The sequence below is a fragment of the Neopelma chrysocephalum genome, unplaced genomic scaffold (genome assembly GCF_003984885.1).
Source record: "Neopelma chrysocephalum unplaced genomic scaffold, ASM398488v2 Primary Assembly neopelma1_252, whole genome shotgun sequence".
NCBI classification, from domain to species: domain Eukaryota; kingdom Metazoa; phylum Chordata; class Aves; order Passeriformes; family Pipridae; genus Neopelma; species Neopelma chrysocephalum.
In genome coordinates, this window is record NW_020897914.1 from 3,522,280 (window position 1) to 3,543,638 (window position 21,359).

Genomic DNA, 21,359 nt, shown 5'->3' on the forward strand with positions numbered 1-21,359 from the left:
CTGGGGACCTCCCTGATGCCACAGAGGGTCAGGACGCCGTGCCCTCCTGGCATCCCTGGCTGAGGGATGGGCTCACGTCAGCGGGATGGTTTCACGTGCTCAAGGACAAGGCAGAGCTGCCCAACATCCTCCCTATTAAGTTGTTTGGTGATGGGCTGGTTTGTTTGCTGACCAAGATAAGTGTAGAGTGAGCTCAGCAGGGCGAGCACAGCCCTGCACGTGGGGCTCCAGCTGCTCTTGTGCAACCCCGTGTGAATGAAAACAAACTATCCCTTCCTCTCTGCTTCATCCCTGTCTGCACCATTTAGTGGAAATGCTGATGGGTCTATTTGGTATTTTTGTGTTCGTTTCTCGGTTTCTTTCTGGCCGAAGTCCGCGTTGCCGCAGACTGTTGGTTAAGCTTTTTCCTGGAAAGCTGTGCCTTTGGAAGAAGAGGAGCGCCTGGAGACAGCTTGGGCTCTATGCAGATGCTTCAGAGGAGGCAGCGATAGGATGCACTGAGCAGGGCTGAAATAGGTCTATCTCCTAGGGCCAGCAGGAAAACTTCACCCTGGAAGGCGGAAGAAAACCTAGATGAGCAAAAAGCCCTTGTATTTTTTGAAGATGGCAAACCTAGAGGGGAATGGTTTGGGTTTGTAAGGGACCTTTAAAGGTCAGTCCTCCTGCAGTGAGCAGGGAGTTGGATCTGGGAGAAACTCAGTTGCCACTGAGGGTATGCAGGGAGTGCTGGAAATGTCGGGGCTGTGACACGGCACCAGGGTTGGGATGGCTGCCACCTGCCTGCACCACACCCTCCACCACAGCGTGGTGTTTGCTGAGCTGCTGTGCCAGGATGGGGCAGCTGGGCCCTCCCTGCACCCTGTCTTCACAGGGAGGGACCTCCATCCAGGGAGCCACAGGGGCATGAGAAGTCCCTCAGCAGCAGAGGTGAAGGTAAAAGGTTGTCTGCTGGGGTGTGAGGACCTTGTAGTGACCCAAAGCCAGGAGGGCAGAGCTGGGCTTTGCATGGTGGCTCTGTGGGCCCAATAGGTCTTTTCTTGAAAAATATCACCCTGGGTTTTTCACAGAATCATGGAATGGTTTTGGTTGAAAGAGAACTTAAAGATCATCTCGTTCCACCCCCTGCCATAGGCACACCTTCCACTAGCCCAGGTTGCTCCAAGCCCTGTCCAACCTGGCCTTGGACACTTCCAGGGATAGGGCAGCCATGGCTTTTCTGGGCAACCTGTGCCAGAGCCTCACTACATTTTGAGTAAACAATTTTTTCCTAATATCTAATGTAAATCTCACCTCTTTTAGTTTAAAATCATTGCCCTTTGTCGTATCACTATTTGCTTGTGTAAAAATTCTCTCTCTTTTTTATACACCCCCTGTAAGTTCTGAGAGGCTGCAAGAAGGTCTCCCTGGAGCCTTTTCTTCTCCAGGCTGAACACCCCCTGCTCTCTCAGCCTGTTGTTGGCAGCTGCTGCTCTTCCCAGCGCTCTGATCCTCTGCTCTTGTCCTCCTCCCATGCCAGGCATTGGTGGCCCACAGCCCTGGTGACGTTCCTGTAGAGAAGAGAAGGTCTGGCTTGTGTTGAGTCGTGTTGAGTCATGGCATTGTCCATCCCTGTTGCCATCTCAGCTTCTCAAGGGAGCTGTAAGTGATGTGAAGCGTTTTAGGTGTCTTGTCAGCTGTGGGCAGGTGCTCCAGCTGGGTGGGTGTGATGTGATCGTGGTTGTTTGGGCTTTGGGTTGGATGTTCCACCTGGGCCTCTCTGGTCAGACCCTTCTCCTGAAGCATTTTCCTTCGGCACAGCCCCTCCTAACACGAGCCGTGCTGGATGCCCTGGTTGGATCAAAATAGAACAATGACTTCAAGGGTTTTCCTTTGAGAGTGTCTTGAGGGAGAACAAATGGGAAGGACTCGGATGGGCCATCAGCTCCCCTCCCATCCGGCCGTGCTGGGCTGGGCCCTGTGACAAGGTTGGGTGAAGGGTGAGGTGTGCCAGGAGGTTTGGTGTGAAGGGCATGAGAAAGGGCAGCACACAGGGGCCTCTTAAATCCCACCACACCAGGGACCACTCGTAGGGAGGAGAAGTCAACAGAGCCCATGAGAAACTGCTGTCCCTCCCATCCTGCTGCCCCAGGAGCAGCTCCTGCCCTGGGTGTCTCTGCTTTGTGCTGTCAGTGGACCTCCTGAAGTCCACCCTGGCTGGGCTGGAGGGCAGATACTCCAGCAAACAGACATTTTGGACTGGGCCTGACCTGGTGCCTGGAGCTGGGGAAGGGAAGCCTGGGAGAGGGATTCCTCTCCTGAGACCCAGAGACCAGCTGAGCCAAGATGTGGGGAGCAGCAAGCCTCAAACTGGTGGCTCCTCATTAAACCCCGAGGTGTGAGAGCACTGAGACGTTCAGGGATGTGTCCTGAAGGGCACGTGCTCCTTCTGAAGAACTTGGGGTCTTCAGGGCAGGATGTTCTGGTTTCAGTCCAGCTGAGCTCCTGTGGGCTCTGCCCTGCTGCCCTCCCATCCTCCTCCTCTTCAGGGAAGTGTGGGCCAGCCTGTGTCACTCTGCACTGTCTCCATCATTAGTGGCAGGACCTCACCAAGGGGTGTTCCCGTGGGCAGGGTGAGTTACAGAAGCCCTGGCCAGCACAAGGAGACGCCAGGACTTGGCATTCCCAGCCTGGTGTGGAGGGAGGGGGCAGGACCTGTAGGGCAGGACGCTGTGGTCTTGTCCCCAGGCAGTGACATTTCCCTGGGTGAGCCAGGTGCTTTCCTCCTGCACCTGGCGAGACACAGCTCGCCAGTGGGATCTTGCTGCTGGAGCAGGAGGCACACCAAGCTGGGAGAACTTCCCAGCAAGCAGGGCACGAGCCCAGCAGGGTTTGTAGCTCGTGCTGGAACTGTCACATCCCTGTGTGTTCATATCTCTGGGCGTTGTCAGTCGTGTTTCTTTAACCTCGGGTGCCCTCCTGGCTCTGTTTGTTTGGTGAGGAGTGAAGGCTGGGAGGAAGGCTGGTGCCCTGCTGGTGCCCTGCTCATGGCTTTGACTCAGCTCTGCTCACGAGGATGTTTCTGCATCTCCTCTGTCCCTGATGGCTCCCAGGTCCATGTCAAACCCAGCCTGGGAGCCGAGTGGTGAGGAAAGGAGTTACCATTGGTAGAGCTGGGTGAACTTGGTGTTTGCGGTTCTTCCACCTTTATTTCAGCAGAAGACAGGTCCTGGCAGTCCTGCTGGCAGTGGGACACCTTGTGCCTGCAGCGGGAATGGGAAGGTTAGTGTGCAAAGCCAGGACCATGGGAGGGTCAAGCATGGTGACTGGAAGCAGCTCCCTTCATGTTTTACAGGAGTCTTTCCAGCTGCTCCCCCAAGCTGGTGCCAGCCTGGCCATGTCCCAAGCTTTCCCTAGCGCCCAGGTTGGGACTGAGTGTCCTGCAGATGTTTGTCTGCCCCCAGGAGAAACCCCAGGGCTGAACCTCCCGAAGTCTGCGAGGCCTTGGCTTCGGCTGCGCTGCAGCTCTACATGAGACAGCACGTCGTGGCCTCTGTCCCTGTGCTGAGCAGAACAGGGAGGGATGTGCCCCGGGCCTGTTCCCGGCACTGCACATCTCTTGGCACGCAGGATAACCCTCCCCATGGGCTGGAGCCACAGCCAGGGCTCTGCCTCCTCCCAGCCCAGCGCAGGGATGGGGTGCCCTCGCCACGGCGGGTCCTGCTGGGCCAAGCCCCTGTGGCTGCCTGGGCACGACTCGGGGCCCGCCGGGGATCGTGCTGGGCCTCGTGTCCAGGTGCAGCAGCCGGGGTGCTGCAATGTGCCTGTTCCTGCTCGGCAGGGAATGTTGCTCACCTGCCTGGGGAGGCACAGGCGCTCGCCCGGCTTGGCACCGCCTGCCAAGCCTTAATCTCCATTGTTTGACAGCTGGCGCACTGCTGACGTCAATGCCATGGCTCAGGGGGCTTTTGGGGAGGAATGGGCAAGTCTCCGCACACGTGAGCTTGTGGGCTTAGCAGGAAAACATCCCGCTGAAACCACAGCGGGAGAGCAGGAGAAGGAGAAGGAAGGATGAGCGGATGCAGCGCCGAGGGAAGACATCGCTCCTTCGGCGGCCTCGAGAGTACCACTGGCTCATGGCCTGGTCAGGGGAAATGCCACCTTATGTGTCCAGCTTGCTGGGAATCACTGCTGGATTCCCTTCCCCGGCCTGTGCTAAGGGTCCGTACGTGCCCCGTAAGCATCTCACCTGCCTTGCTGATCCCTCTCCTGATCCCATGGGACCAGCTCGTTCCACTGACGAGGGCAGCTGGCTGTTGTCTGTAGAGCTGGGTGACTGCTGCTCTGCTCTCATCCCTGTCTCAGAGCCTAAGGAAGAGGTGTGGTTCTGTCCCTCCCTTTATTATGTATCATTAAAGAAGCTGCTCATCCCTGTCCCAATTGCACCAGCTTTGGACATCACTGTCCTGCCTCAAGGGACCATTTCAGGAAGCGCCCTGGAAGCTGTGCCCACGTCACTTCTGGCATCGGCCAACTCAGCTCTGCTGCCTTCCTCACGGAGAGCAATGTTATGGGAACAACACCCTGTGTCTCCTGTGGACTGATCCCTCCTCCACGCACCCAGGTGCCAAGGGTGACCCGCGTGGTGCTTGCTGGTCTGGGCAAGGCTGAGCATCCATTGTTGCTCCTTGGAGGAGTGGTCCAGGCCCAGCTCCCCTGTGTCTGTCTTGCAAAGCCTCGCTTATCTTTGCAGCCTGGATATTGCTCTCTGGGGAGTCTTGGCATGGAGATCACGGCTTCCAGGCTGAGCCTCCGGTGCTTCTGCTTCCACTCATGAACTTAACGACACATCCTGATGTCAATTGTTCTCTGAGCTGGAAATCCTGCCCACTCTGCCACGGGACTCATGTTCCCCAAGCAGTTTGAGGTCTTCAGTCAAGGCAGTCAACCCTTCCTGCAAGGGAAACCACTCTCACCCTGTGGCACGGTGGCAGCCACCCCTGGCACGGGCTGCTCCACTCCCTGGGCTGGGCTGCTCTGCTTTAATGTCCTTAAATATTTTTCATAATATTTTTCAGAGAAAGAAAATAAAAGCAACAACCCAGGGAGTGAGGAGACAAAAGAAGAGGAAGTCAGTAGTAGCTTCGAAGGGATTTTTTTCCTGGGTTAGAAAGCAACTTGTTGGAAACTGTGCTGAAGCTTAACCTGGGTCACACCTGGGAAGTGGAAAACCATGAAAGCCACCCCAGGTCCTGAGCTGAAAGCCAGGAGGGTCAAAGGACTCTGTAAATCTGCTGCTTCCACTTCTCAAATGTAAGTTGTTTTCCCTCACCCTGCACCCCTACACAGTGCGAAGGAACGTAAGTAACCTTGGAGTAAATTACTCTGTGTCTTGGTTAAGTTGGCTTTGGTTATGTTTGCACCACTGGCATGGGGCTGTGTTCCTTCCTGAGCACATAGTTTTGAGGCCTTGGAAACTGAAAGTTGGATAACATCCACCAGGCAAGAGTTTTAGCAAAGTGTTTGAGTTTTCGGATCTCCGGGGAAACATATTGACTATTTCTTGGTCCAGAGGAGGGGAAGTAACAGAAGTTGTGCCATGGTGAGTTTTTCTGGGGAAAGCTAGATTTCTTGATGTGATTAGTCAAACACTGTGATTCAGCCCTCCCCCAGCAAATGAGGCATCCAGAAGTATGCAGGGAGTTTCTTTTCCTTGAAATTCTGCTCCAGAGGGTACATGCGGGCTGTATAACTTAAATTTTCCTCTGTAGAGGTAAAAATTGCTCTTGATCAACCAAAAAAACCCTCCTCTGAATCACTTTTCTTAAACCAGCATCCTCTTGTGTATCACCTTGTCTTCTTGCCCAGCCCCTGTCCATCATCACCCCAGGGGGCAGTGGCAAAACCCAGTGTTTTCTGGCCAATATTCCAACAATATTTTCTAGCAAATATTCCAGCTGAGGCTTCTCGTGTGCACGTTTCTGTAGCTGGGGTGTAGGACATGCTCCAGCTGCCCAGCCCAGGCTTTGGAGACCCATGGCCAGTTCTGACCATCCAGAAGCAGTTTGAGTGTCTCAGAATAATTAACAAACTGGGGGGAAGTCACCAGAAACACTCCAGAATCTTCCCTAGAAGTCAACTGGGAAGACTTACGAGAAGTTCTGTGCACATCTTTACCAAGATGAGGCTGAAGAGGAGATGTGGTTAGAAATATTAATAAAAGATGTTGCTTTCTCTTCTACAGACCTGACCTCACTGCCCCAGTGACCCCGGTGTTGGCACAGGCTGTGATTTTATCCATGACTTACAAAATCTGTGCTCACCTGAAGCATCAGGGAAGCTGATCCAGGGAACTGAGTAATCCTGTTAAAAAGATGCAGCCAGCCTGGGGGCACAGGAGTGAGGGGTCACAATGGAGTCTTCTTTTGAATCCCTGAGCCCCCTTGTCCACTCAGAAGTGGGATCTGAGCTTCAGGTTTTCTTTCTGGCTCATCTTTTGAATCCCCTGTGAACAGTGAGGGGGGTAAGCTGCTGCTGGTGCAACCAGGTTTGCAGAGGCTGAGGGGATCCTGGACTGTTCCCTCTCCAAAACACTCCCAGCCTGGGTTTGGGCCAAGCCTACACCTCCCCCAGGAGGGCTGCCAGCCTTGGCTTGGTCATCACACAGGAGGAAGAGTCACTTAACCACTTCCACCACTGAACAGCAGCGTCTCCTCAGGATCTGCCTTTCTCTCCAAGTCACAGTGGCAGATGTCATCTCCCTGGTGGCCAAGGACTGGTAGTCCCAAGTCCCTCTTTGAAATGCTGGCTGCCCAAAAGCACTGACATGCCCCCGGCTCTGCTCACTGAGGAGCTCCCATTGCTTCCCTGGCCTCAGAAGGCACGGATTGTCTGGCCAAGAGCAGATTCCTTTGGGGTCCTTTAAATGAAAAATTGGATGTTTTCCATGGAAGGAAGATTGTGAAAAGCTGACATCTGAGAATCCAGGGGTTTCAGCTCTTTGTGGGCAAAGCCTGTCCCAGACTGGGTCTCTCTGCCGTGTTCTGCTTGCATGTTCCAGCAGTTTTGCAATGTGCAATTTCCTTTTCCTGGTGCCCAGATGGGGCACAGGGACACAGAGGCAGGGCAGTGGGATGGCAGAGGAGGAAAGTAATATATATAAACACAGATTCTCTGGAAACCAGGCTTCTTAGTCCTTCTAATAACTAAAGCTTAGCTTGGTGCTTGCCTGTTTCTCCAAACCAGGGGCTGACAGTTCCCTGGCCTTTCACTTCTGAGAACAGCCTTTCAGGACACTGAAGTCAGCAGTCAGAATGTACTGATTAAGTCCAAATTATTCCATTTGCGGCTTATTGTGTGGTTTTGAAGTTTTTTTTCTAGGAGAGAATGTGTTTTGGAGGAACTGACTTACTCTAAAAAACTCTCCTCTTTACTCTCAAAAGCAGCAGCTTTCAGAGAAAAAGCGGAAAGTTGGGGAGAAGCTGCTCCCCCTTGCCCTACCCATGTCCCTGTGGATTTCCTAAGCCCATGAAATGGAGTGGGAAAGGCAGTTCCTTACCCTCAAAAACTGAAGGATCAAGTTGGTTGTGCAGATTCTTAGCCAACCTGGTTTCTGTGAGCTGATGGTGCATGAAAAGCCACAACAACAGACATAAAAACCTGCTTCTGGGAAAAGTGCTTTCTTCCTGCCTTTTAACAGGCAACTGCAGGATGTTCCTTGTGGAGCCCAAATATTTTCAACTGGCTAAATAATTATGTTTAATTAGTTTTTGTTAAGGTGGTGCCAATCCACCCTTCTCTTTGGAAACTTGCTTAGCTTCTGAAATGGCTCGAAAACAATGAAGTGGGGAAAATATCCTACTTGTACCTCACTCACTTCCATCTGTCATGGAAAAGAAAGGGACCACCAGCCTTCTGAACTTCCTGGAGAAAGGGATTACCAACCTCCTTGGGGCTTGCAGTGACTTTCCAGCATTGTCAAGAGCCTGGAGTGAGTTTAAAATATTTTGTCTCCATGATACGTCTTCATTTTTGTTCTTAAAGCAAAAAAAAAATCATGCCGGAATTGCTCCTAGTCCTCTGATCCTTCAGGGCTGTCTTCTCCTGGGCTGGATTCCCATGGTGGCTGGTGGCTGTTGGGGTCACCACCAGTGGTTGAAGGCAAGCCCGGAGCAGCAGCAGTGGATCTGCATCTCCTCCCCTGCTGAGGTCATGCAGGACTTTCTTGTCACATCCCTGTGCTCCCTCCCAGCCCTGACCTGCTCAGGAAGAGGAGGGATGATGGGGAGGTGCTTTTCCCGTAGTCCAGCAAGGATAAGAGCCTGGAACTGGCGGGTTTGCTGCTCTGGCAGCCACAGGTGAGCTGAGCATCTCCAGCAAGGGGTGTGACTGCCCCGTGTTCAATGCCCGACCCCAAATCTCTCCATCTCTAGGTCAGCAGCACACGCCCTCCTGCGTCCCCTGTGCACTCCAGGGTCAGATCAGCTGTGTGGGATAAGGCAGGATCAGGCTGGGCAGGATCCAGGATCATGTTCCTGGATGAGGCTGCCACTGGCCGATGTGGGGAAGCAGGACCAGAAAGCACTGGAGCTCCATGGCACCTGGGTGAGGAAGGTGCCCTCACTGGCCATGGGAAACTTTTGGCTGTCCTGCTGGGGGACAGAGGGGTTTCCCCTCTCTGTCTGTGTTACATTGTCTGCACAGTCAGGCTGGCATGACCCCAGCTGTGGTGGTGGGTCCTCAGCCCTTGCTGGCTCTGCGACTGGGTCACTGTTTCCATTTGATACAATCATGGAATAGAATCATGGAATGATTTGGGTTGGAAGGGACCCTAAAATCCTTCCCATTCTACCCCCCTGCTGTGGCCAAGGACACCTTTCACTATCGCAGGTTGCTCAGAGCTCCATCCAACCTGGCCTTGAACACTTCCAGGGATGGAGCAGCCACAACCTCTGTAGGAAACCATCCCTGTGCTTGAATCTATGGTGCTTGATCCAAACTGAATGTGCGTTTGCACTGGTTTTCTCAAATTCTGCTTTTTATTGGTCTCATTTCTGCTATTTTCCATTGGGCACAACACATTCCCATTTAACCGAGGAATTAAATCTGGGGACAAAACCTCTGCGGACCTGCACCTGCTGGGTGCACACTGGGCTTGGGTGTTTCTCTGCTGCACTCACTGAGTTTCATGCCACATGCTGAATCCTTCCCAGAGAGAATCCTTCCCACAGGAGTTTACTGTGCACAGGTAATGGTGGGAGGAAACGAAACCCAAGATGAAGGTGCCTCCACACCTCCAACTGTTTTACCAACCTGGCAGAGCACAGCCACCTCTTCTCCTGGTCCCGATCCAAGCCTTATCAGCAACAGGAAAAGTTCTCCAGTCCAGGAGAAGCTGTACCAGCATTCCAGTCAGCCTTTCCAAAATATTTTTTGAGGAAGAGCACACACCCTCTGGTCGAGGCCATCGAGTGTCCTGTTTACCTTTCTTTTTGGACGCTGCAGGAGAAAGTGGGAGATGTCCCAGTATCAACTGGCCCAAGAAGCAGGGAATTACCGACAAAGGCTTGAATAAGCCCCTGTCCTGGTACTTTGCTGAGCTGGGAAGGTGCCAGCAGCCCAGGTGAGGCTTCCTGGGACAGGGATTGTGAAAGAGGGTAAGAAACATCTGAGACTTGGCACTGTGTGGTGGGGCTGGGTCTACCGTAATGAGCTATGGTTGTTCTTTCCCTCTTTGCACTCTGTGTGTGTCAGGTTTGCTGTGGGCCATCACATTCTGCTTCTGTGGTATCTAGTAAGTGGGAAGGGACCCAGTGCTGCTGAGGGAAATGCTGGCGTGGGAACCCATGAGAGATACCCTGTGCTCCTGGACAGTGTGGCAGGAGCAGGAGAGGGACTGGATTTCCCAGGCTATTGTTGTGCTAAGAATGAGAAATCGTTGGTAAAAGGACCTCACTGTGTAAATCCTGAGCAAGTGAAATCAAACCCCATGTCAGACTCCAGGTCTTAGATCGACACTGTCCCTGTGTGATTCCCAGCAGCGCTTCCAACACCAAACTGACAGCCAAAGCACAGCATCCTGTGCTCTCCTTCATCTGGATGGGGCCTGAGCAGAAGGAGTCCCTTCCCAGAGCAAGGGTTTGGAATGAGATTATCTTTAAGGTCCCTTCCAACCCAAACCATTCTGGGATTCAATGATTCTATGATCTACCTGCAGCAACCCCAGGCAGCTGCAGCCACACCAAACTCCTCATACAGAGCATCTTCAGAGTGTCCCAAAGGTGGCTGAAACACCCCACTCCCCAGTGTGACACTAGCCCAGTTCTATTTTCCCAACAAGGGGAAATGTTCCTTCCCTGTGGGAGAGCCCTGGAGCACTCTGGAATGTACCCACAGTCTCCTGGAGGAGAACCCCCTACGTGGGTGCTGGTGGGAGAAGCGCAGCCCCTCTCTCATGCTGGTGCCCAGGAGGTGCCCTCCTCACAGCGATGGACACAGCCCGCTGCTCTCCACCCCGGATTTGGGTGCTGAAGGTGAGGCTCCCTTGGCTGGTCCCCCCGGGAGAGATGTTGGCTGTCACTGAGCGCTCAGTGAGTGGCTCTGCCTCTTATCTCTGGCGATGGAGGGCTGCAGAACAAGGAGTCCCGGGCGGGATTCCAGCTGGGGATGCAAGCAGCAGGCTGTTTACAGAGTGCATCCTCCCGTTTCGGTGCTGCCGGGCTCTTGTGAAATGTCCTGGCTGACAGGAGGGGGGCTGGCCCCGGGAGTGCAGGCTGGAGGAGGCAGGGCAAGCCTGGGGGCTGCTGGCCTGGGCAGCAAAGTCCTCTGCAAGAAAGGGAAGACAGCCCCAACCCCCGCCCTTTCAACTCCTCTGATGCTGATGACCTGTGAGAAGCATGCCCAGTGTCCTGTATCAGTACTTATTTTCCCAAAGATCCGTCTCTGGGCTATGGCACACCACTGCTCCATGAAAACCTAGAAACTCTGTCTATCTGGATGGCACCAGCTGCATCCAAGTGCCAGGGAACCTGCTGCCTGTACCCACTCCCAATGTTTATTTGATGGGTTGTGTCCACACTGGGCCGTAACCTTCCTCCTCTTCCTTCCAGCTCTGATTAATTGTTAAAGCCTCTCTAGTTTTTACTTATCCTCAGCTTTGCATTGCATCCTTGGTGTCTCTGAAGGGTTTTCCTGGCTGAAAGGACAGGTTGGTGTGCCTGTCCTTGGGTCTTCCCCCACCTCTTGGAGGGACAGCAGCATCCAAGCAGCTCCTGCCAGCGCCAGCAACCTCTGCAGGAGTAAATTTTCCTTAGTTTAGGTGAGTTAGGAACCTGCTTCGGGATGCATGGATGGACCAAGCGAGATCTGTGCGGCTGTTTGTGGAAGCAGACAGGAACTGGCTTAGCCTTAATTCCTTGTGGCATCTTCCCATCCCACTGCTGCTGACGTGTTTGTGTCCAGACTGGGTTTGAGGCAGTGTCCTTCATCAGGAGAGCAAATCTCCTGATGGGACCAGGAAAGGAGATGGGTTTCCAGGTGCCTTTGGCTTTCTCTTGGCATCGGGGGCTGCCAAAGAGGGCAGGCAGCTTGGGTCCCTGGAAGACCCCAAATGCAAGGGCCTCTGGGGGTGGGAGGAGGTGCAGGCTGAGTCATGCGAGAGAGGAACTGTTACTGGGCTCCACCTATTCCAGATATGTTCCATCCTCTGCCTCGCTGGGTCTAGCAGGGGACAGGGATGAGTCAGGCATTGTCCAGATAGTCTCCAAGGGACAAACATCACACTATCATCTTTCCTTGGCTATCTCCTCAACAACTGCATCCTACATCTGGCCTGGCAGCTTCTCCTCCTGTTTTGTTTGCTTCCTCCTGGCCACGGAGCGCTGGCGCTGGAAGGGGAAGTGCCGACGGTGCCTCTCGGTCTGCTCTACCTAAATTTAAACCACTATTTTTGTCTTTGCAGACTCATTGTGTTTTAAATTTGGAATAAGAGGTCACGTGAGGAAAGCTGTTGTCCAATGTTTGGTGCCGTGGTGATGAGGACTCGGGCCAGGACAGCCCCATCATCCGCCCTGCCAGGGACAGGGGTTTGTTTCCTGCCACTGTTCCTTGAAGGAGCAAAGAGGAGGCAGGAGTGGGATGGGTTGTCCTACTTCTCTTCCCAGTTGAGTGTTTCCAGTCAAGAGGCTCTTTCAGCAGCGTGTAGACACAGAGATAACACAGCGGACGCGTTCCAGGAAGCGGTTCCCAGAAGTGGCTTGACTTTTCTCACTGGTGTGACGTGGGCTGATGGGGGACCTTGCAAAAGAAAGAAGAGCAAAGCCAGGGGTCAAACAACAGGAACAGGCATTGAGGAAATGATCCCTCACTGAAATTAAGGGACTCGCGAGGATAGCACGCGTTGGGTGTGAGCCAGAGCTTTTCCCTTCATGGTGTTGAGGGGAGATCAGGGTGTGGGGTTCCTGGGGTCTCTTGGGTGTCATGGATACAGGAATCTGGGCTGAATGGGATGAGGACTTCAGTGGTTCCTCGCTGGAAGAAGGAAGGGATGACTGGGCAGCCCTCACTGGCATCATCCCGAGGGCTGTTTGCAAAGAGCTCAACAACTGGCCCCAAAAAGGGTGTTGGTGTCCATGCAGCTTTCCCTCGTCCTTGCTGTGGTCCATTGACCACTCCAGCCAGACGAAGGCAATCCTCCTCAACTCCAGCTCATGGAGAGCTCTGAAGAAGGAAGGGAACTGCAGGAGAACTGTGCAAATCCAAACACTGACCAACCCCCAAGTGCAGGTGTTGGCCTCTACCATCCCACCCGTACGGCAGCGGTGCCTGCTCCTCCCATCAGGTGAGTAGCTCAAGGGAGTTTCTTCTCTAAAGAACAGCATCTCCTGTCCCTCTCCTTTTGCTCAGGGTGCAGGGAAACTATTTAAAATGCCACTTGCAAGGGAAAACAGGTAGCTTGCTCCCTGAGCTGTCAGCTCGCTCTTGAAATGATTGATTTGGGGTGATCTCCAGTGGACCACCACTGACCACATCCTTTTTGTGCTGGAGTTCAGTTCTCCTTACAGCTCCTCAAGCTCTGTATTGGGATGTCAAAGAGAGCTGGAGTGGGGTCTGTGCATCCAGCCAGTATGGATCCAATTAGTGCGATCTCCTCCATGCCCTTTGCTCTGGGATCCAAACCCGAGGACAGCTCCTCCACCTAGCTTTCAGCTGTCAGACACAAACAAGGAACACAATGTTCCAGACTCAAAACAATGAATTCCAAAGGTAAGAAGAGTCAACCCTATCAGGAAGAAGACAGTTGGTCAAAGGAGTTCTTTCAGGTGGGAGTGCTCCATCATGGCTGTCAGAACAATTTACTGACTCCCCTGTAAAAATAAATATTTGCCTCCTTTTCCAGGGCGAGGTTAAGCAGCCGTGGCAGAGGCACACCTGGCTGAGGGGTCAGTCAGTCACTCCCCTGGTGGATGGCTCTGAAACCAGCACTGCTGGAGCATGAAGACACATTGTGAGTGTCATCAGAGCTGGCAGCTGCTCCCCAGACCTGTTCAGTGCCCGCTGCTCTGCTCCCTTGTTTGTGTGTCAGCCCGTGGCCCTCGAGCAGCCGTGGACAGGCAGGTTTCTCTGCTGCCGTTGTGTCTAAGGTGGCCTGGTCATGCTGACACCCCTGAGGACTGGGCTGGGCTTGGTCCAAGGATGTGGTGGTGAGTCATCTCTGCCTACCCTGCTCCAGCGGAGATGGGGTAACACAAGGAATGAGGTGGTCTGGGAGCAGAAGCACTGTCTCCATCAGGGTGTTCTCGAAGGATCATGGAATCACAGAATGGTTTGGGTTGAAGGGCTCTTAAAGCCCATCCAGTCCCACCCCCTGCCATGGGCAGGGACACCTTCCACTAGCCCAGGTTTCTCCAAGCCCCGTCCAACCTGGCCTTGGACACTTCCAGGGATGGGGCAGCCACAGCTTCTCTGGACAATGTCTTCCAGGGCCTCATCGCCCTCACAGCCAAGAATTTCTTCCCAATATCCCATTTTACCCTGCTCTCCATCAGTTTGAAGCCATTCCCCCTTGTCCTGTCTCCTAAAGGAGAAGAGAAATGAAAGGATCCTCCTTCTAACATGTTTGTGAAAGTTTTTTTCCTTTTGTGTTAAAAAGAAAAAAAAAAGAGGAAGGGAAAAGGGCATATTTTGTTTCAAACCCAAAACTTTTCACATTCATTTAGAATGGGGGAGGAAAAAAAAGTTTTAGAGTCCTCAGCCCATTTTTGAAAGGAAACAACAGCAGATTACTTTGACCTGAAATGATTATTTAGAAATGTGAGCTAATCCCATAGTGCTCAAAAAGCCATGATCTAAAGGAAATGTTTTGAAATTGTGAAAAGGTAACATTGCAGCCAACCTGCGATTGCAACTTTCCTCTCTTGATGAAGCTTTTCAAGAACAGGGGTTTTGTTCAGATTGGAGGTGGGAGTGGCTTGAGGTTTTTTTGAGCTCTCCAGATGTGAGAAATCTGAGACTACAACAGAGCATGGCTCAGGTTTCTCAATTATTATCTTTTACTGTTCTCCTTTCACTTCTTTATGGAAAACTGACAGAGTTTTTGACTTCTCTGCTCTCCCATGCTCCTCTGGTCCCCTGGACACAGGTCCACAGCCTGTGGAGGAGATGCAAAGAGTCCTCCTCCTCCTGTCAGGTAGAAACCAAGAGCTTTAAAGATTATCCCCTGCTGTTTACCTATTTTACAATTCCAGAGGTCTTGTCACGTTTTAGTACCTTTATTTTCCTAATTTGTTTGCCTTCCCCCAAGCTCTTACGGCTCCTCAGTCCAAAATGGATCCCACTGGATGCCTTGCCTCTCCATTTTCCCCATTAAAACAGGTGTTTTCATGAGATGTGCCCACGCTGACTCCTTGGATGGCTCTCCATCCCCCTGGATGTGGTGGTTGGATGGTTCTCCATCGCTCTTGCATGTGGCTCCATGGATCCCTCCTGCTGAAGCGAGAAAGGCCAGAGGAGAATGGAAACTGTGATGGGATGGTTCCCATGTGCATCAGCAGAAACAAAATGTCATTTCCATTGGAAAATATTTCAAGGTGTTTCAGCCTTTCAACATGAAACAAAGTCTCTCCTTGCAAAATGTCAGTTCCAGCCATTGTTCCAGTTGGACCTGCCTGTTCCAAGGAAAACAATTCCCACTTGCAATGGCTAATGCCGATAGCAGCTCGAAATCAGCCCTTCCCTGCCGCACATTCAGAGTTTGGAGAGGCTCTTGTGATCCAAAACCTTCTTGCTGTTTTGTTTCCAGCTTCTCCAAACAGAAAGTTTCCAGGACTTTTTGTACAATGGATAGACTTCACAGCTCTCCATCCTGCCCTGGGTGACACCCGCATCCTCCACTGGGAATGAAGCCTGGGATGGGGCCAGAGCTGCCAGTAGCAAGATACGGCCAAGCCTTCACCTTAATTTTGGGCTTCCAGCTGCTAAATATAAGTGCTGGATGGAACTCCATGGGAAGAGACACCTCCAAAGGTGCTTTGTGTGGGGATGTAAGGAGCACATGACAGCAGCCCCTCCTGGGAAAGCCTCTGCGGAGGAGGAGGAGGAACGAGGAGATCCAAGTGCTTTGGGCATGCAGGAATGGGGCTGTCAAACCCAATTTCCAGTGGAGCTCTACAAAACACAAGCGTCAGCAGGGCTTGGTGGCTGCCAAATCTCAGTGTCTTACTCAGAGCTGTCTCTGCCTCACAACCAGCCCAGGGAGAGCAAGTTATATGGACTTGTTTTGGGTTTGCTGCTGATTGAAATTCAGGCTGGTTTATGGAATGGGTCGACCCTTCCGTGGTGATGGCCAAAGTCCTCTCACAGCAGCGGGGGAATCCAGATGATTTCGAACCAAACAAGGAGTTTTTGTGAAGCTCCTGAGTAGCTGAAAAAGAAAACAGAAAAAAAATCAGATAATTATGCAACTTTGTTGGCACTCCTATTGCCATCATCGTTAAATAAGTCAATATACAGTATAATAAAAATATTTTGTTGCCTATTAGTGGAGACTGAAGCATTTTCCTTGCAAACACATAACTCTCATTCCATATTTAACAATGCCCAGAGCTGCAGGACTTGCAGGAATATGAGCATGATCTGCAGCCAGATATATTGGGAATGAGATGTGATGAATTCACTCTCGTTTATCCTCTTTTATTGAATTTAACCTTTTTTCCAAAGTGAAGCAGGCAAACATCCAGAGTCTGTGGTTTAACTGTCCTTAGCACCGCTTCAGAAGGGATCAGATCAGAGCTGTGATCGCTGCACAGCGCTTGGACCAGCTCCTGTCATGTAATGGGGTAAGAATCATGAAAGCTTTTGGGGATTTAATGTTTTTCAGTCTAATTTCCATTCAGTGGTGGCTGCCAGAGCACTCTGAGGTCTTTTAGAGGTGGCAGAAGAGCTTAAGAAAATAATTACCAAGTTTAAAGGTCACAGAAGCTGTGGCTGCCCCTGGATCCCTGGAAGTGTCCAAGGCCAGGTTGGACGGGGCTTGGAGTAACCTGGGCTAGTGGAAGGTGTCCCTGCCCTTGGCAGGGGTGGAATAAGATGGTCTCTAAGGTCCCTTCCAACCCAAACCATTCCATGGTTCCATGATAACAAGGATCAGCTCTTGGAGAAGGTGAAGATTTCCACTGGGGTGTGACCATGGGCACGTGGGTCTGCCCAGCTCCAAATCCACACAGACCCTCCCAGCCCTCTGCCCCTTCATGGGCTGTCTATGGGGACTCTGTGGTCACGTCCATCCCTCGTCTGTCAGAGAGCAGAGACTCGTCACCCAGAGTGTGTCACAGCTCACACGTCACCTGCCAGACCTTCCCAACAGAAGGAGAAGGCTGAAACCTGAGCTCTCCACTGGCTCTTTTCCTGGGGAGGCCAGTGCAGCTGGATCACACCCAACTGGGAGCAGCTGCTGAGGCAGGTGAGGATGAGATGTCACCACCTTCTTCCCTGGGCTGGGATGTGCCACCAGCCACCAGCCAGGGTGTGGGGTGTCCTTCTGGATAGGACCTTCCTTGAGCTGCTCAAGGTCTGATCCAGTCCCAGCTCTCCCCCTTGCAGCTCTACAGCTCTGCTCCCAGGGATTTAGGACACACCTATGAGCAGCAGCAGGTTTTGGTGCTGCTGGATGCAGCTTTTTGGGTGTGAAATAACAGATTTACCCTGAAATTCATTTCAAGGCACAGGAGAGGCTGGAAAAGTCTGTCTCTCTGGAGTGTGTAGGTCCATGGAGATAGGGAGGTTAGGGAATTTTACATAAATATTTGACTTTACCTTTCCAGGCAGCAGAAACCTTGCTTAGGGGCACTGTTTCTGAAATATTTACTGACTGTAAAGTTTATTGGCAGTGGGCAGAGATAATTTAGATTGTCTCATAGTGATCACTTGAAGCAATTTCAAGGAAATGCAATCCTGCTTTGAATGGCTCTCTCAGATCCTTGTCTGCCTCCTTTAATTGCTTTTCCTACAGGATACTGATGCTTTAGATTGCAAATCCTTTGAGGCAAAGACTACCTCTTTGTTCTGGTGTGCAGAACACATCCTGCAGGGAAGGCTGGGGCTCTGGCCCAGCTACAAACCTCTGGTTGTTTTAAATACTGTGCTCAGAGAGTGCCAGGAGGGCCATGGGGTCCTGGCTGGCACAGCCCTGCTGGGGGCTGACCCCTGATCTCACAGCACCGAGGGATTCACGTCATCTCCTGCCCTCCCAGTTGCTCTTGTTTGTGGCGTGGCAGTGTTTATTGTGCATGCAAATGCCATGCAAATGACTGTATGGGGAGGGTGTGGAATGAATAATCTTCATTCCAATCTCCCACCTCCTCCTTTAACTAACCATCAGTTTCTCCTCTGGAATGTGCTGAGCTAAAGGCCTCAAAGTGACACCTTGGGCTTGGCATCTCCAAGAGTTGTTGGGGAGAAAGGAGAGGTGGGAAGGGACAGAGAGGATGGAGAGTTGGTTCTCCCTTGAAAATCCATGCACCAGGTCACCTCCAGTTTTATTGAAGAGCCTGCTATGTCAGGGATTTAACTGATGGTGAAACTCAAGTGTTCTAAGATAAAACAAAATTTATTTGAAACAGAAAAGGCAGAGGGGAAAAAATGGCTGTTTAAGAGATATGAAGCATCATCACAGCTCATTTAAAAGCATTTCTTCCACTCCCCTGTTCGCTTACAGTGCTCTTAGAAGTGGAGGAGCTTCTGTTTTCCTCTCTACTCTTCTTGAACACTCTCCCTGCCAAAATCCCAGCCTCCCAGTTCCCAGGCTCTGCACCCACCCTGCAAAGCCTGCCTTCCCATTTATTCCTCCAGAATGCACCTTGCTCCTGCCACTGTCCTGCAAGAGGTTTGATTGCCTGGGTTTGGATGTGGGATGGAATTGTTTGATGTATTTATTAGTCACCCTCTCCTCTGCTCCAGGCCAGCACAGCTGGCCATGGCAGAGGTGGTTTAACGCCGACACCCACCTCTGCCAGCACCTCCAGGATGAGCTCCTGCTCTCCCAGCCCACCTTGGCCCCACTCCTAATCTCTGGCTTTGCTGCAGGGCTGGTGGTGCCTCGGATGGAGGACAGGCAATGTCACCTCCCACTCTGGGGCTCAGCTGTTGTTTGTCCCCAAAGAAAATCCCCTATGGACCTCTCCACCCCTGTGGTGCTGGTGAACCACGTTCCCCTCGCTCTCCATCCCCAGGAGCAGGTCAGGCTCTGAGCCAGCCAAGCCTGTTCTTCAGGTACGGCTTTGTACTTCCCTCTGAGCAGTATTTCTGCTCCAGATCAAACACATTTTGCTGACAAATTAAACCCAGCCTGTCACGCTCTGTAATTCCCAACCACAGGCTCTGGCAGGAACTGCTGATGCCTCTTCTGTCCTTGCTCCCACTGTGCCACCCCACCAGCCCTGGAGAATAAGGAGGGTTCCAGGGGTGGGTTTTGACATGCTGGCCTCCACCCCCAGGGACTGGGTCTGGTAACGTGGCTCTGGTGTTTTTAATCTACATTCCCTGAGCAACGTTTGTACTTGCAACTCCAAAATCTTCCAGGAGCCCAGGGGCTTCGTGTTTGCTTCCACGGAGGCTTGTGCTATCCTGGTTCTGGTGTGCAGCAAGGAAATGGGGGGTCATGTGGCTCCTGGAAGCTTGGTTTTGAGCTGTGTGAGCTTCCTGAGTAAACAGAAGGATCGCCTTTTTCTCTCTGCCTGATCCTGCTTGTGACAGCAGCACCCAGAAAGCAGGAGACCCGGCTCATGGTGGGCAATAACCTCCAGAGTTGCTGGTTTTATGAGCTCTGTGTAGGGCTCTGATCCTGCTCTTGTTCCTTCCTCTCTTGTAGAGCCTCACTGGGTCTTCCCACATGACGTGTCTGTCCACCCTCACATCTCCTCTCGTGGTCGTAGGATCTTCTTCGCTGCTATGTCTGAATGCATAAGTTGCTTGGATCACACATCACACCCTTCTTCTGCTGAGCTAGGGGCTCCTGAGGTCCAGTCCCTCTCCAGCTTCTAGTTTTATCCAAGGCCAGAGGACTTCCCAGCTGGGAGATGCATACAGGCTTCCCTGCTATTGCTGGATCATACGAAGCCTCCAAAGAGTTTGGAAGGCAGCTGAGAATCCACACCTTTGGATTTGGGGAAATAACTTCTGACCTAGCAGGAACCAGGTTCCTCCAGCTGTTCGACCACACAGTTCACATTTTTCCAGCTCCAAGATAGGAAAATTAGTTCCTTGTTCCAGTGTTCCCTAGGGTCTGGCTGTCTGGCTCCACACCATGGATGATGCTTCAAGCAGGTCTGTGTGAAGTGAAATATTGAAGCAGCAGTTCAATGTCAGCCCTCAGACACTGACAGGGAGGCTGCTGGGAAAGAAGCACCTTGGATGGGGCTTGGAGCAACCTGGGATAGTGGAAGGTCCCTGCCCATGGCAGGGGGTGGAACGAGATGAGCTTTAAGGTCTCTTCCATCCCAAACCATTCCATGATTTCTATGATTTTAAAGCCCAGTGGGCAACTAGTCATTGAGAAGAACAGGTCAGGGATATTGTGGAGAAAAACTGAAGTGTTTCAGTCCCTGCCAGACTGAATCCAGGTGGTGAAGCAGAGTGAGCCCTCAACCCAGGAAAGCATCACTGCTTGGTAGAAAGAAGTGAGGACAATGATGTGGTGGAAGAGTCTTCTCTTTCCTCACTGTCATGTTGAAAGAGTTTGACCCAATCTCCCCCCCCAGCAGAAGGGAAGTGGCTTTAGAGAGTTCTGATGTTCTGTGAACAAGGTGAGCATCCCAAAGTGAGACCTGCCTTGGATCCTGCCCAGCTGCACCAGTGAAAGCCCACTGAAAACATGCCTGGTGGGCAGGTTCAACTGGTGGCTTGTTTTGGGTGAGGGAAAAGGTTGGGTTAGAGGATGAGCCGGTAGGGTACATGGAGAGCTTGGTTGAAGTAGCTGTTCCCACTCAGCAGCACGAGGTGTTCTCCTTCCAGCCGATGCCTTGGCCAGGGCAGTGTGGCCACTGTAGGAGGAACTCATTTCAACTCATTTCAAAGGCTGAGGCAGAAGCACAGCCCCAGGAGCCCTGTAGAATGAACCAAACCCTGCTGATGTGGGATCTTCCCTGCCAGGCACTCAACGTGAACTGTATTGCCCTGACAGAGCATGATGAGAAGAGTCTGAAACTCAGCTCTCCTCTCCTTGTCAGCACCACAGTAAATCACTTTCCTCCTGTGCACTCCTCTGCAGGATGAGCAGTTCCTTGCCAAGGCTGTAACCTTGCGGGAAGGAAAACGCAGCAGAGAATCCTCAAAAAGAGGCAAGAGTCCCCCATTTTCTCACCTGCAGCTCATTTCGTTGCACAGTCTGAAGCCCACAATTTAAAAGGAATGTCATTGTAAGAAAGCTGGAGACAAACTTGTGTCCAAGGGCTGGAGTTTCTCTTCCAGTGGGATAAAACCTGGGGAGATGTTAGTAGTGCTCTGTGATGGTCAGAGGTGACTGGACTTTTAAATTCAGATTTGTCAGCTTTTATTGGGTTACTTACTACAGCTATTTGAGCTGCCAGGGCTTGGGCAGTGCTCCCTGCTCCCTGCTTGGGAATGACTTCTCCTCTTTCCAGTCATGCCAGTGGCACCCCCAGTGTGGTTCATGGACCCACAGACTGGACGTGGTTGTTCTGCTCCTTGTTCTAACTGAACTCATCAAATACAATCCTGTTCCTTGTACCTTAAAAATCACTGCCCAAGGAACTCTTAGAGCACAAGTCTGATGAGAAGCAGCTGAGGGGGCTCAGCCTGGAGAAAAGGAGGATGGGGGGATCTTCTTGCTCTCTGCAACTCCCTGACAGGAGGGGGGAGCCGGGGGGGGG